Below are 15,980 nucleotides of genomic sequence, written 5' to 3' on the forward strand. Positions count from 1 at the left end.
CTTTACAATAATGACTTGAGTGAAAGCATTGCAACTCGCACACCTGGTAACTTTCCTCCAGGAGGCTCCTGTCATTGCAAGGCAATGATCCTAAAAATCTATGTAGGCTATGAAAATATGGCCATTGGATGGCCGCAGAGCCAGTAGCACATCTGCTGTGCTTTCTGTAAATAAGAGAAGCGTCAACAACAGCTATTGCCTTGTAAATGCAGCAACACAATTTGTTCCCATTCAAGGCAAACAATGTAGTAATTGAGAAAAAAATTAAAATGAACAGTCACTCACTGATACAAAAAGCATTTCAGATATCAATGTGAACACAAAGTTTTACAACAGAACCAGGAATTTGTAACACTGGCAAATTCATCTGTTTCTCTAGTGTCACTCTACCTATATTTTCCACATTTTGAATGTACTCTACTTTTTGAAAAGCCATCTTAACAATTCCTCTGATTCTACCTGGCACTTTTCTTTGTTGTGGCTTTCCTTCCCCGCACCCCACATTTAAGAATAACTTGAAGATGTATTTGTTGAATTGCTGATTTTTTTATGCATTTCACCTGCGTTATTACTTTTGCGTCTTGTCTGTATATTTATGTATTGTGCGAAATATGTTCTGTCTAATAAAGTTTCACTTTCGCTACAGAAGAAAAGTACTCTGAAGATTATTTATGCAAGGCTAAAAAATCGCAGGCGCACAATCAAATGACAATGACTGCACGTGCTACAAAGTAAACAATGTCGCTGCGCTTTTTCTTGGGTCTGCAAGTCGTGAAAACAGTGCTTTAGGCAGTAAAACTTCTATTAAATAATTATCAACACCCAGCCACTTACCTGTAGAGTTGGTTTAAATTTTCCAACTTCTGTCGGACCTGTTTCACCGTCACGTGCACCTCTGTACTGCCTAGCAATGCATTGAACGTGGCGGTCATTTCTGCATAAACTGGCGCGTTGTGCCTTTGGCCTCTAAGCTGCGGAAGATAATCCTCCCACAGATTAATTAGCACTCTGGTCATTTCTTCAGTCCAAACGAAGCGCCTCTGCGCCGCCGCGGCCGCTGTCGCACCGTTCGCTGCCGCTTCCATGTCAGCCTGCTACTGTGTGATTGCGCTATTGAATTCCCGCGGGATAGTCAACGCACGTGGGTAAACAAACCACTACCTTGGTCACGTGACCATGCGCCAAACCTACTAACAATGCAAAATAAGCTCTTGAATTGTTTATTTTTACATTTTATGCATTTGTTTAAGGCTTTTTGATGTATTTATGCTTTTATTTGCCTTGTTTTCTTGGCTCCGAATTTTTACTTGCGTGGCTCACAAAGCCAAGACAATCCATGTTGCCAACTCGGCCGATGCAGCCCCGTCCGCTGACCGCCATCTTGTCAGTTGACCGATTCAACGGCGACCCCGACCTCAGTTGAACTGAACTGCAGTTCAGATTTCAACTACAGTTGGCGCTGCCGTGTAACATCGCTAACTGCAGTTCAGTTCAACTGACCGCCAACTGAACTGCCGTTGAAAACGCTCGTGTAACAGGGGTATTAGTCATGTCTGAGGAGTTGTACAAGGCGTCGCTGGAGCGGCGTGCTGCGCGCAAACGCCGGTGCTGTGCCGAGGAGACAGATGAAGGAAGGCAAGAGCGGTTGGCTAAGCAACGCGCCTATGCCGCAGAATGGCGAGTCCGGCGGCGCTCTACAAGTTCAGTGAGCGAGAGTAGTTTCATGGACTCTCTGAGTGCCGAAGATTCGTCTATGAGTAATACGGAGCGAGAGTACTACCCAATGGGGTAGCAGTCTAGACCTGGTGATGTATAGACATTCGGACGACTATGTAATTACCAGTGTTCAGACCAAGAGACACTACTTTACGGACCACCTTTTATTGGAATAAACAAACAGTAGAAACCATGTTGTGTCCAGAGTAAATCCTTTAGTTGCACAAAAGGCGAAGCCATGCCAAACCAACAGCAGAGCCAAGCGCAGTCAGGGAGGTATTGCTTTCGCAATCACTCAGGCTTAACCAGAGCTAAGCCACAGCTAATTTTTTTGCTTTGCCAAGAACGGCATAGCGCTTATCACGATTATTGAAAACTACCACAATGTTTGAGATAGGTACAGTTTCTTTTCAGCTGTCCTTCATCATCACTTTCACTGGGTTCTTTCCTGCCACTGGTAGTGTTCAGCGTAGGGACCCGATGGCAGACTTGAACATCCTGCTCTGTTATTGGCGGTCTGACTACGTCGCCTACCTTGGCGAGGACATCAATTAGGTTTTCATTTTCTTTTTGGGGAATCCCTTTCATTTCTATGTTGCTTCTAGAATATTCGTCCTGCGCAGTGATTCGCAGCGCCTTTTTATTTGCTAGTTTTTTTTGTTTTTTTTTTTTTTCAGTTTTCGAAGTTCATCTGCCATTTCATTATTCATTGCTCTTAGTGTCGCATTTTATTTTTTCAAGTCAGCACACTCCTTTCGGAAATCTTCAACATCTTGGTTCATATGTTCTCATTAAGCTGGCTTTTAGCTCACGAATTTCTTTGCGCATCTCACGTTTGAAGTCAGCCAGTTCAGTTCTCATGGCAAAAGTCACAGAGTTTGTAAGGCTCAGTAGACAAAACACGAGTGCATGCAGCTGCATGCACGAGTGCATGCAGCTCCAAAGTATCGACTTTAGAGCTTGCCGACGCATCACTACCAATTTCTTCATTCAATTGACCCACATCTAAAATCAAGACTTCCTCCGAAATATCCTCGCCAACTAGAAACTCTTTACCCCGACCTCGTCTAAACTGTGCATACACAAATGGATTGCGCTACCGTTCCGGTGAAATGAACAGCCCGCATTGTGACAACTGTGGCTCGATTGAAACTGTGGAACATATCCTACTTGAGTGCACTGCGTACGCTGACAAGCGTGCAAACTACGAACACAGCCTGGAGAAGCTCTCCCCAGTGCCTTCAGCAATGAACAGTGTTTTAGGCCTCTTAGCCTGCCCTAGGCAACAGAGACTCGCGATGAACTTTTTATTTACATATTTGAAAGACATTGGACTCCTTGACAAACTCTAAATTCACCTCGCATGTTTCCCTCAGGTATTTTGCTAGCTGTAAACTCTATAAGCACTTTGTCGGATCATGCATTTCATTATTTGATTTTATATCATTGCTCCAAGAAGCACCTTAACACGTAATTTAATGGCCGTGTTTTATCTCCCTCTTCAATTCTATTATTTCCCTCGCCATTCTTTTTTCAATCTTTCCCTCCCGAATTCCCCTACAGACACAGAGTAGCATGCCAACGAAATCTAATCACCGGCCAAATTCTCTGTTTTTCCATTAAAGAGTCTCTCTCTCTCTCATGCAGTTGGCAGCAAAGGCACGCATAAAAACTATGACAGGAATCAAATCCAAAGTACAAAAGTTCCAACCTTTTGCAAGTCGAAACATAAGCGTCCGCTCCGTTCGTCACCTTCGCTGCCAAGTAACGCTGAGCCGCTGGCGCCGTCCTTCCCCTGATGGGGCTGGGGCAGGTAGGTCACCGCCGCTTGCGGCGGGGGCTAGCCTGCCACTGATTTTTATCTGTTGTAGGCCGTCATTGCACCTGCCACCGCTTCGGTGGTGGCGGACGACGGCTGTTGTTGCGGCGCGCGTCTTCCTCCCCCTCTTCTTTTTGTCTTGTCTATTGTCTCTTCTGTCCGCACGAGGCAGCGGAGGTGGCTCAGCTACAGAGCCAGTAGCAGGCCCATGCATTTTCTTTTCTTTCTTCCTACAGCCACAGCAACAACTTTTCAAGATTCAAGTGAAGCGGGTCACGTGGTTCCGCGCTGGGCTTGCTCACACCGGTCTACGCAGCTGCCTCCGTTGATCACCTTGCAGCAGCTCGATTATCATGTGCTCGATTACGATGAAGGATGGCGGGAGCGCCTGCGAACAAGTCGAAAAATAAGCGTCTGTTCCGTTCGTCGCCTTCGCTGCCAAATATGGAGGCAGGCTAGCACCCGTCGCAAGCGGCAGTGACCTACCAGTCCCAGCTCCGTAGGGCCAGGATCAACCACCAACCATCCCCCACGTTGAAGATCCCCAAGTGCCCCAGGTGGTCGAAATTACTCCTCAGCCCTCCGCTACGGCCCCTCTTTTTCTCTTTCCACTTTCATTCCCACCTTCCTCCCTTCTCTTACGACGCGTTTCAGTGTCCACAGAAACAAGTGTGACAGATACTGCGCCTTTCTGTTAGTGGGAACCAAATACTATTATTATTATTATTATTATTATTATTATTATTATTATTATTATTATTATTATTATTATTATTATTATTATTATTATTATTATATATCCTGCCTGAGCTTACGTGCACACTCCTTCTTTTCACCTTCGTTTGACCTTGGTGAGCACAACGACGAAACTAGTATTTTAGTGTGCGCTAATATCGACAATCCAAGCATAGTTCAACGAGTGTGAATTGGGATCCGGGTTGCATGTAGGATGTGCCGAACACGGTGCAGTATTACCACGGGCAAAAGCAGACGCAGTACAGCAGGCATCAGCGGCGTTTAATAATTGCTTCACACAAAGGGGAAAGGCGCAGTATCTGTCACTTGTTTCTGCGACACCTGAACCGCGAAGTAAGGGAGGAAGGAAGCTGGGAGCTAGTGAAAGTGGAAAGAGAGACAGAGGAGCTGCAGGGCGCATAGGGTAAGGCTAAGGAGTAATTTGGACCACCTGGGGATCTTTAACGCGCGCTGGCGCGCTGGCACTTAGATCTTAGCCAAAAGGCCGAGAGGCGAGAAGGGGCTGTTCCTGGCCCTATGGGGCTGGGGCAGGTGGGTCACCGCCGCTTGCGGCGGGGGCTGGCCTACCACATAATTTTTATCTGTTGTAGGCAGTCATTGCACCCGCCACCGTTTCGGTGGCGGACGACGGCTGTTGCAGCGCGCGTCTTTCTCTCCCTCTTCTTTTTTCTTTCTTGTTTATTTGCTCTTCCGTCCGCACGAGGCAGGGGAGGTGGCTCGGCTACAGAGCCAGTAGCAGGCCCGTGCATTTTCTTTTCTTTCTTCCTACAGCCACAACAGCGTACTGCGCGTTTTATTGCGAAAGCAATACTGCTAGCACTTTTCTGCTGTCGGTGGAGGTCGTTCCTTCGCTACCACGTGATAGCGTGACGTTACGACCAGAGGAGTGCAGGGGCCCCAACTCGTCTCTTCGGCCGTAGTCGTTCCTTCGCTCGGCGCGGCGGCTACCACGCGACGGCCTCCTCGGCCCGTCGCGTGAGGGCGCTCGCTAGGAGAGGATAAACGGGGCGCCGCAGGCGCGCTCCGCTCCGCATAAAGGCGAGCAGGTCCTGGTGGCAGTTCCTAGCCCTACGGGGTTGGGACGGTGAGCCAACGCCGCTCGCGGCGGGGGCTAGCCAGCCACCGAATTTTTATCTGTTGTAGGCTGTCATTGCACCCGCCACCGCTTCGGTGATGAGGGACGACGGCCGTTGTTGCGGCGCGCGTCTTTCTCTCCCCCTTCCTTTTCTTTCTTCTCTATGTTCTCTTCTGTCCGCACGAGGCAGCGATGGAGGCGAAACGAAGAGGCGTCCGTGTGCTGTGCGATGTCAGCGCACGTTAAAGATCCCTAGGTGGTCGAAATTACTCCGTAGCCCTCCACTACGGCTCCTCTTTCTCTCTTTCCACTTTCACTCCCACCTTCCTCCCTTCCCTTACGGCGCGGTTGCGGTGTCCACAGAAAGCAAGTGAGACAGTTACTGCGCCTTTCCCTTCCTATAAATAAATCAGTTTAAATCAGGCAGCGGAGGTGGCTCAGTTACAGAGCCAGTAGCAGGCCCGTGCATTTTCTTTTCCTTCTTCCTACAGCCACAACAACAACAACACAACAGCTTAGTCATGTCTGAGGAGTTATACAAGGCGTCGCTGGAGCGACGTGCTGCGCGCAAACGCCGGTGCCGTGCCGAGGAGACAGATGAAGAAAGGCAAGAGGGGTTGGCTAAGCAACGCGCCTATTTCGCAGAATGGCGAGCCCGGCGGCGCTCTACAAGTTCAGTGAGCGAGAGTAGTTTCATGGACTTTCTGAATGCCGAAGAATCGTCTATGAGTAGTGCAGAGCGATATAATTACCACAGAAGAAAGCGCCGTGTAGAAGAGCCACCGGACCGGAGAGAAGAACGGCTTGCTAAAAGAAGAAAGACGTATGCAGAGAAGAAGCAGAACGTTGTGGTGAACGGAAGAACAAGAGATGAGATCGGCGAGTTTGAGTCTGCTACGCGTGAGTTTTAGAAACGCTTCACGAACAATCCGTTTTTAGCTTCGGGGCGTTCGTTGGCCGTGTTTGGCGGTAAGTACGCTAGGGGGCCGGAGCGAATGGACGCGTCTCTAATGGGCTCCGGCGATTTTCCTAATTAGTGGCTTCAGAAGTTCTCTAAAGCACTTCCAGATTCTTTGAGATCATCGTGAGTGTCTCAAGACTATCCTGGACCACCATCATCTGGTTACTGTGCGCCGTTCCCCTGGAATCAGGCCGATATTGGGACTTCGGCCCCGACATCATTGCTAGGCCTAGCGTCCTAGGCCTACCCTCCCACTATGCTCAACGCATACACGGTCGATGGAGAAGAGATCTCCCCGGAAGAAGCCACCGACAGCAGCTGGCGTGTAGTGCACGACAGATGCGCCCAAAACTCAAGAAATCCTTCACTCAAGAAATCCATCACCCTCCAGTCGGAGATGAAGGAAACTACCTCGCAAGTGCCTCGCAGGCGCACGCCTCGCCCACCGCCATTACCAGCCAGCGACTACAAGGTTATTATTCGTCTTCGCGAAGGCCTTGACTGCTCCAAGATTCCTGCTCACGCTCCTCGCCAAGCCGTTCTGCAAGCCTCGAAAATCTCAACTGCTGAAGCAAGTACTGATATATTTCGACATAATCCCGTCAATAACACCCTACTCATCAGCACGCCTAACGTGCATCATACTGAAGCTTATCACAAAATTAAAGCCCTCCAGTTTAACAATACTACTTACGACGTTGCCACGCACGTCGCTGATCCCCTGAATTCGTGCATAGGCATCATCCACGGAATTCCCTTGGACCATTCCGCAGAGGAAACCACTTATAATCTTCTTGACTTTGACCGGCACGATACCATCATTATGGGTCGGCGTATGGGCTCTGCCGAGTCTGTTCTGATCACATTTCGTGGCATCAGAGTCCCCTATTACATACTTTATCAAGAATGCGTAACCCGCTGCGTTCCCTTCAGACGCAAGGTTGAAGCCTGCAACCTTTGTCGCAAGCTCGGCCATCGTCCGGACGTCTGCCCCGGTACAGGCCTTTCGCTGTGCCCGCGATGTGGAGCAGATAATCCAGCCATGGACCACGACTGTGAGCCCTCCTGCGTTATTTGTAAAGAAAACCATCAAACTGGCGCTCCGCAATGCAAGCGCCGTTTCAAGACGCGCCCTGTGTTTGCCAGGCCAGACAATGACCCCGCGTCCAGCGTTCGCAGTAAAGAAGCTAGCGTCCGTGGTCCCTCATCCGGCGTTCGTGACATAGTGTCTGGCGTTCGAGACCCCGAGTCTGAGGCATCTACGTCGAAAACCAGTGAGTCCTCAGCAACGCCTCCTATAACTTCCAGGCCTGCGCCCAAAAATATGACGTCACATCCTGCCGGTGGTCACTTCGCCATTCCCCTCTCCGCTGCCGCGCCGTGCTGTCGGTGCCGGGAGTGCTTCGCCGCCGGTCGCAACTCTCACTTCTATTGGCAGACCAACACGCTTCTTGAGCCCAGGTTACAGACATTATGGTGTTAGCATTCATTGAGAAAGGCTTTGTGACTGTAGGAAGTGCTAGGTTGACTCCGATGTGCCAGGACAACAACGCTCGTGCTGCGCGATAAGGAAGGCGACGCAAGGACGGATACGTTACCTAAAGGGGTGAGTTGGCCAGCTGGCCCTGTGATTTGATTATTGTGCGTGCAAGCCGCCATTCTTGCCTCGCGTCGCTGAGAGGACACTTGCGCGTCCGGCGCTCGCCGGCGCGTTCTTGCAATGCCAGGAGCCAAGCGGCTGAAGCCTTTTACGTTTTTCGGCCGTGTGCCGCAAGGCACCACAACGCTAGAACTGACGAAGATCCTAATGAAACGTTTTTCGAAAACAGAACTTGGTGGCGTTCAAGATTTCACAGGCGGGAAGTTCGAGATTTTCCTGAAGACTAGGGCTGCTGTTGAGAGATTCCTGAAGGATCCCGTCGTAGATGTTAAGGGAACTGCGGTGACTTTTGAGTATCGGGGCACGCGCGCGAAGCTGGTGCGCGTCTTTGGCTACTCATCGGAGCACCATGACGTAGAGTTGGCAAATGCACTTCAGCCCTATGGAAAAAATTGTCAGCGTTGCTCGCGAGACCGTCCCCGGTTTCCCGTTCGTCACCACGGGGATCCGACGGATCAAGATAGAGATGAAGTCTGAGATTCCGAACTTCCTGCATGTGATTGATACAACCATCCAGTGCGAGTATGAAGGAGTCAAGAGGGTATGTCGCAAGTGCGGATATGTAGGCCACATGGGCGCGAGTTGCAACACGCCACAGTGCGAACGTTGCGGCGCGTATGGGCATGAAGTGTGTGATGCCGTGTGCCCTAAGTGTGGTGAGGACCACGCTGTAAAGGAATGTAAGAATAGGACATTTGCGTCTGTGTTAGGCAATGAAGACGTCAATGAACAGCCAGCCGATTATTGGGAACAGCCCGCACCAGTACTCGTGCTGGCAACTCCTGATAACCCAAAAGATACCGAGACGCAGGGTGATGCGTCTACAAACGCCGTCACCGAGGAAGATAGCAAGGAGGCGACGGCTGCGGCCGCGCCATCTGAATATTCAGAGGAAAAACAAGCAGAAGTTGTCTATGAAGACGATGAGGTGCCCCCAACGTCCGCTGCCGGGAAAGCGGTCACGGACATTGCCGCACCCTCTACAGCGCCCGAACAGAACCCCGAAAAGAAAACTGAAACTGGACACTGCCAGGTGCCCTCAGTGGCCGCCACGGTAGAGGAACAAGAGTGTGCAGCCGGCGTCGCTGCCGCAAAAAAAGACCGATCGGTTGAAACTGAAGATGAAGAGAAGGACATGGATACGACCACAGTGCGCCCCAAACGCAAGCGCAGTCCCAAAAAGAAGAAAACCAACAAATCAGCGCCATCGACATCATCGGAATCTTCCGCCGACGCGCCGTTGACGAAGCGTGCGTTTCTGAAAAACCCTCCACCAATAAGCGAGAGCAGCTCTGACACTGAAACAGAAATGCCGAGCCAACCTCCGTGCCACATTTGCAACACAACGAATTGTGATTGCTACTCGGACATCTCGGACATCTGCGACGCCGATTCCACAGCGGAGTCACCTTCCGCTTCTCCCACTGCTCATGACACCGCTCCTTCCTCATGAGGTGGTCGCGCTTTCCCCCCTTTCCTTCCTTTAGCTACATCCTGGTCTTTTCCTTCGTTCTCGCAACGCTAAACATTCGCGGCTTTACTAAAGCTGTGAAACAAGCTGAAAGAATAGACATAGCCCGCGCCAAAAAAATCGACATCCTCGCACTTTAAGAAACTTATATTCACCGGCAAGAACAAATTGAAAATTTTGACCTCCGTTTCAGCACAAAATCCTATTCGAGTTTCGGAAGGAAGGGTTCAGGGGGAGCTGCGCTCATCTTCCTAAGAGACGCCGGCCTGTCAGTCCTACGCCATGATAGGGACAACGCAGGATGCTTTGTCTCGATTGACCTTAACAATGACATGCGCATCATTAATGTATATGCCCCATGCCGTTTTGGACAGCGAGAATTTATTGAGGGGCTAGAAGAGAGATTTATTGGCCCAGCCAAAATAGTGTTATTGGGCGATTTTAACTGTGTCCTCTTCAAAGAAGACCGCCGCTCTCTTCGGGGTACACCGCGGCGGCCTAGACGAGACCACAATGGCGCACAGGCCTTGCGTGATCTGGTGGAGGAGTTAGACTTAACCGATGCTTGGCGCGCACTCCAACCTGGTCCCGCCGGCATGACCTGGTCTGGCCGTGGTCTCGAAAGCCGTATTGACCGCGTCTATGTCTCTGCTAGCGTAGCTGATTCCCTGCACTCTGTGTGGGTATTCCCCAATGCCCTAAGTGATCACAAGCTGCTTATCACGCGCTTGTGTGCGGCTGATATTTCTTTACGAGAAAAGGGTTGCTGGAAATCAAACACGCGACTTCTGGATGACGAGCGTGTCCAGCAGGAAGTCGTCAAAGTTATAAAGCGTTACGTCTCCCCTAACATGGATGCACAAAGCTGGGATAATATGAAAACCTCCATCAAGATTTGCCTCCAAGAGTGGGGGAAGAAGATGGCGCGGGAAGAGAGAGAAGAAATCCGAATAGTCTCGGATGCCATCATCGAGCTATCGGCCCTATTTTCTCAGGGACCAAGCATCCCCTCGGCGTTGGCCACCCTGCGTAAGGAGTTCCATCGTCTTCTAAATCGGCGCTGGGACAGACTTCGCGCAACAGCACGCGCTGAACGATGGGAAACCGAGGCATGGTGTTCGCGTCATCTGCTACGTGTCGCCTTGCCAGAAAGACCGAAACCCTCTCTGCAGTCGAAGATCCACTCACCGGCCATATTGTTACGAACCCTGAGCAGGTATTGAGTTTAGCACGCGATTTCTACATCGAACTTTATGCTGCTGAGCCCTGCACCCCCACATCGTTCCAGCTCGAGGTAGCAACTGACGCACCTAACCTAGACGACACATGGCTGTCGTCTGAAGAACTACACACAGGCCTAAAACAGATGAAGCCAAATAGAAGCCCGGGTATGGATGGACTCCCGCCAGCTTTTTACATAAAGTTTTGGCCGTCGCTAAAGACCGCTTTCACCAACTTAGCAAACGACGCCCTAGAGCGAGGGGAACTAACTCCAAGTATGAACGAAGGCCTCATCACACTCCTGTGCAAGGACACCTCCAGGAGCAGCGACCTTAAAGCTTGGAGGCCAATAACCCTTCTAAATACGGACTACAAGGCAATTGCCAAATCTCTCTCCTTACGCCTGACGCCTGCTCTATCGTCAATAGTAGGCCCGCAACAGGCTTGCTGTGTCCCAGGCAGTTCGGTAGAACACCATGGCATGGCTCTGAGAGACCTTTTGACATGGATGGAATCGCGCAGCCTCAATGGCTTTCTTTGCTCCCTGGACCAAGAGAAGGCATTCGACCGCCTGAGTCACGAGTACCTGTTTAGGACACTTGAGCTCGCGCGCATTCCCGTACAATACATAAATATGTGCAAAGCGCTTTATGCCGCACCACAAGCAGCAGTCATTGTACAGGGGCGCATCTCAATGCCATTCCCCGTGGAAAGGGGTGTCCGTCAAGGTTGCCCCCTCTCCCCGTTGCTCTATGTCATAGCGATTGAACCCCTCCTGGAAAAGATTGTTAGAGATGGCGGCATCCGCAAAACACCTTTGCCAGCTGGCCCTCCCTGCACTCCAGTGTTCGCCTACGCGGATGACGTTTCTGTGGTGGTGCCAGACACAACATCACTGGAGAAACTACTTGAATTAACTACGGAGTACTGCCAAGCGAGTGGGGCTCGCCTCAATAACAAGAAATCCACTGTTATGGCCTTGAACGCAGCGCCTAGAAATTGGAATAGGGCTGAAGAGCAACTAAGCATCAAAACCCACAACCTTGGTGCTCTAAAATGTCCCCTGACTGCGCAGACCACCATCATCAAGACAATGCTGATTTCTACCCTCAGCTTTGTGGCCAGCATTCTTGACATCCGCCCAGACAATAAAAAACAGCTCCAGAAACATATATACCGCTTTTTGTGGCAGGGAGCCCCCGATAAGGTAAAGCGAGCCATTGTCTGCCAGCCCAGATTCAAAGGTGGCCTGGGGCTGCCCGATCTGGATATTCTCGCAAGGACGCTGCACATCAAATGGACATTCAGAGCCGTCGAATGCGACATGCCGCTAACAAAAACGATGGCTTCGTACTATCTGTCGACACGGCTGCGAACATTCACTGAGAAGGCCCTACACCACAACACCCCGCATGCAGGGTCGCCCCTATCAATTTACCGAACCGCAGCCACAGACTTAGAGTACCTGAAAGAAAACTCGTCTGACGTTGACCCACGAACCATGCACCTGAAAGATATTATCAATATGATCACCCCTCCGCTCCCTGCCCGCCTATCAAGCTACATGCTATGTGCAGAAAGACCCAGTTGGCAGTACATAACCGCCCACTTCCTCGATGCACGCCGAGCCTCCCTGATGTGGAGGTTCACAAAAGGCATCTTACCAATCAGAAGGCGTGCCTTCGTCCCTGCGACGTCAGGAATGATTGACCTGTGTCCCTTCTGCTTGGTCCGAGAGACAGCGGAGCACATCTTTCTTGACTGCCTAATTCCCGCAGCACTCCTAGAGCGTCTGAGAGATATGTTCGGCCTCCCCGGGAACCCATACCCCACCGTGCGCTACTTCAACCCGCTTCCAAAGGAAGGGCGCAAGCAGTTTGTCTTGACACTGGCAGAGGTCAACTATCAAGTGCGGTTGGCCCGCTGCAAAGCGGCCTACTCGAACAAGACTCCGAGCCTCCATGAAGTCAAGGCCAAAATCAGAAAAGAACTATGGTTCCACCTAGAGAGAGAGAGAGAGAGACGCCACTTAGAAAGTTTTTTGAAGAATGGGGACACCCCATGGTGATCTTCAAAGAAGAAAACGGACAACTCGAAGTGAGATATTAGAAGACTTGCTCGCGTCAGACTTGCGACCCACCGGGGTGGTGCGGACGTGGTGCATATGCACTGCGACCCCGCCCCGGTGGGAACAGGCCGGATTGCATGAGCCCCTTGGCTGGGAAAAGCCCGCTCCCCGAAACAAAAAAAACCCCAAACCTTATGGTGCGGGAGGCCTTGCCTGGGGTAGCCGTAGGATGATGATGGTGGTAAGTTGAGGTCTGTACCCTCACAGGAGGATCGCACCTAGTGCATCCTTCCTTCCATCTGACAAGGCAATGTGAACGCCGCTGTTGCGCTCGACCAAATCGCTCGCCATCGGCGTTTGTGCGCGTTTTCCATGTGCGTTTATCGACGGCTGCAATACCTAACAAGTGTTGCGTGCCGGCAACTATAATGTTGAGAAGAAAGTTCGTTTTCTTTTCCGAAGGAGAAAGACACCTTCGAGAAGTGGTTGCGCGCTATTCCGAGGAAGAATTTCGTGCCAACTTCATATACCAAGGTAAGAATGCTTTCAATGATTCTTTAGTTTTCATTTTCCTCAAACGATTTCGTTTCACCAAGAATGTCATGCGTGTGAATGTTCCGATGAAGCGTTGGCATGTGTGCTGAGAGAAAGTATTAATTTTGTTAGCCGTAATGTCCGCTGTATGAAGTACGGCTACAACCTTCTCTGTTGCCGCTGCCTCGGTTGACTCATTTGTAAAGTTTATGTAAATATATTCCCTTCGCGTTACATTATTTATTGCGTGGTCAATATGTAAGCTCTCAGAGGTGCAGGAGTTTTTGATGCAAAATTCCTCAGTGCAGAAGGTAACCTTAAGGGGGAAAAAAAATTCAGAGGGCTTAAGGCTGCTTACGTGCTATTAACGCGAAAGCACCGGTATGTCATCATGAGCGTTCGACCGGAACGCTGGTTGCGCAAAAGACGCGTTTGTGCACATCGACTCCACAAAATCAGAGGGCAGTTAAAGCTGCGGACGCGAAAGCATCAGTGTGTCATCGTGAGCGTTCGACCGGAACGCTGTCTTCGCACAAGACGCGTTTCCGCACACCCATTCCACAAACTCGGAGGGCAGTTAAGGCTGCGAACGCGAAAGCATCAGTGGGTCATCGTGAGCGTTCCACCCCTACGCTGCTTGCGCTCTGAAGACGCTTCTCCGAACGCCGATTCCACAAACGCGTTTTGTGTCCAACGAACTATGTGACAGATACTGCGCCATTTCCTTTCCCATATCCACAATTATTATCAAGAAAGGTAAGGGCGCAGTACCTCTCACATCTCGACACATCGGTGAACATTTCAACCGGCATTTTTAGGAAAGGATGGGTGCAGTAACTCTCTCGCATCACAGCATCTCGGTGGACGCCTCAATCGCGCCTTTCATGCAGCGTCCGATTATCGCCGTGCACCCTCACAGGTTGTAGAATCAAGCGTCTTTCCTTTCTTTAGATCACTATCTTCGCTCACCCGCTTCTCCCCTTCGGGCCGCGCGGGTACCGGTGCGAGGGTGCCCCAATACCCTTGCGTTTAGTAAGTTTTCTCGACGAGATGCAATAACGCTATCGCGTTCCACTCTTGAAGGCGAAGCTTAAGCGTCCTCCAAATTTTTCCGACGTGATCGTGCGAACTACAACGCCGGCGGCTTTTCGGGCGAACGAGTTGTATACACTTTCGCGTAAAACTTTAAATATGCGGCACGTTGAAAAAAGCACGCCGTTGGAAAGTTTTAGATTTTACTACCGATGTATTGCCGTTGTTTGAGCATATGTTGCCAGGTTTACTGTCAATAAGGAACCAGTAAATTGCTTATTTTTTACACAAAGGTCACATTTGTGGTAGTAAACTTGCCAATTTTTTATATGAGTGAAAAAGGGAACCTAAGAATGTAATGGTAGAAATTCATAAATTGCTGGTTTAATTTATTTGCTTGGGCATTTGCCATTTACGAGAGCAATTTTCTTGCACTGATACTGTCCCTCACACGCATATTTTGCATTCCTGTAGGCCTGTGCTGTTCACTTCGACCCTTCGTGCTTGGAACGAACAACGTCGTATACAGACTGGAAGACAGGAAAAGTGATAGAGGTGTCATTGCCTGTGCCACGCCTGCGACCTGGGTCTGTGCCTAGCGTGTTCCCTGGGTGCCCTTCATATCTCACGAAGAAAAAACAAAGCTCAAGAGTACCGCCAGATATCAAGAGATGCTGACAGGAGTCCTCAGGACTTGCTCGGGCTCTTCAAGAATCTGTTGCTTCATATGAAGCGGAAGTAGAAAGGCCCCATTTTTCAACACGTCAGCAGATGAAAGCGTGCCTTCAAGCTGCATCAGTTTCAGATGTGTGGACTGTAATACACAACGACAGGTGCACAATGTTTCTGAACATTGTAAATGGAAGTGAACCATATTTGAATTCATCCCTAACGGTGTTTGACAGTCTTAAATTAAGTGCCTGCTATCAGGGAGCCCCTATCAAAAAGTTGAGAGATATTGTTATTCCAGACGCAGTTAATGATGTAAGATCCCTGTTGCAAATTTTAGACAGTCTCTCTATGCTGTCTTCTGAAGATCAAACATGCCACCTGATGGATGCAATCAGCGTTCTCCTCGAAAAGCTTGAGCGCAATATCCATGCAAAAAAGAATTACGTTTTTGAAGGAACAGCTGATAACACTTGCTAAAGGACGTGTCCAGTACAGCCCTGAACTAATGGTGCTTTCATGCATTTTGTACACCATATCAGCACATGCGTATAAGTATTTAAGAAAGATGAGTGAACTCACTTTGCCTCATCCAAGCACAATACGAAATGTGTGCTCTTCTTATCAGCTGGCTCCACAAAAAGAGTCGTTAGGGGGCACCTTCCTACAGTATGTAGCACACAGATTTAAGCAGCTGCAGCTTCATGAGACTTGTGTCACGTTGATGTTGGATGAAATCCACATCAAACCCTTTCTAGACTATAAAGGTGGCAGCATTAGTGGTGCTGCCGCAAATTCTACCGAAGCAGCAACATCAGCACATGTATTCATGGTACAAAGTCCCTTAAGTTCATTTAAAGAGGTGGCATATATCTTTCCAGTCAAAACGTTGACTAATGATGATCTCCATGTAATACTGAAGAAAGTTATTTTGCGTTTAGAAGAAATAGGGTTTAAGGTTGTAGCAGTTGTCTGCGATAATAATTCATTAAACCGAA

At 49.8% G+C, this 15,980-nt stretch overlaps 1 pseudogene; it reads left to right on the forward strand.

The window, feature by feature from the left end:
* Positions 1 to 1,664: 1,664 nt before the first annotated feature.
* On the forward strand, positions 1,665 to 15,635 carry LOC146187928 (uncharacterized; annotated as a pseudogene).
* The last annotated feature ends 345 nt before the right edge of the window (positions 15,636 to 15,980 follow it).

Source organism: Amblyomma maculatum, chromosome 5 (genome assembly GCF_055883805.1).
Source record: "Amblyomma maculatum isolate TAMU_Amacu chromosome 5, ASM5588380v1, whole genome shotgun sequence".
Lineage (NCBI taxonomy): Eukaryota > Metazoa > Arthropoda > Arachnida > Ixodida > Ixodidae > Amblyomma > Amblyomma maculatum.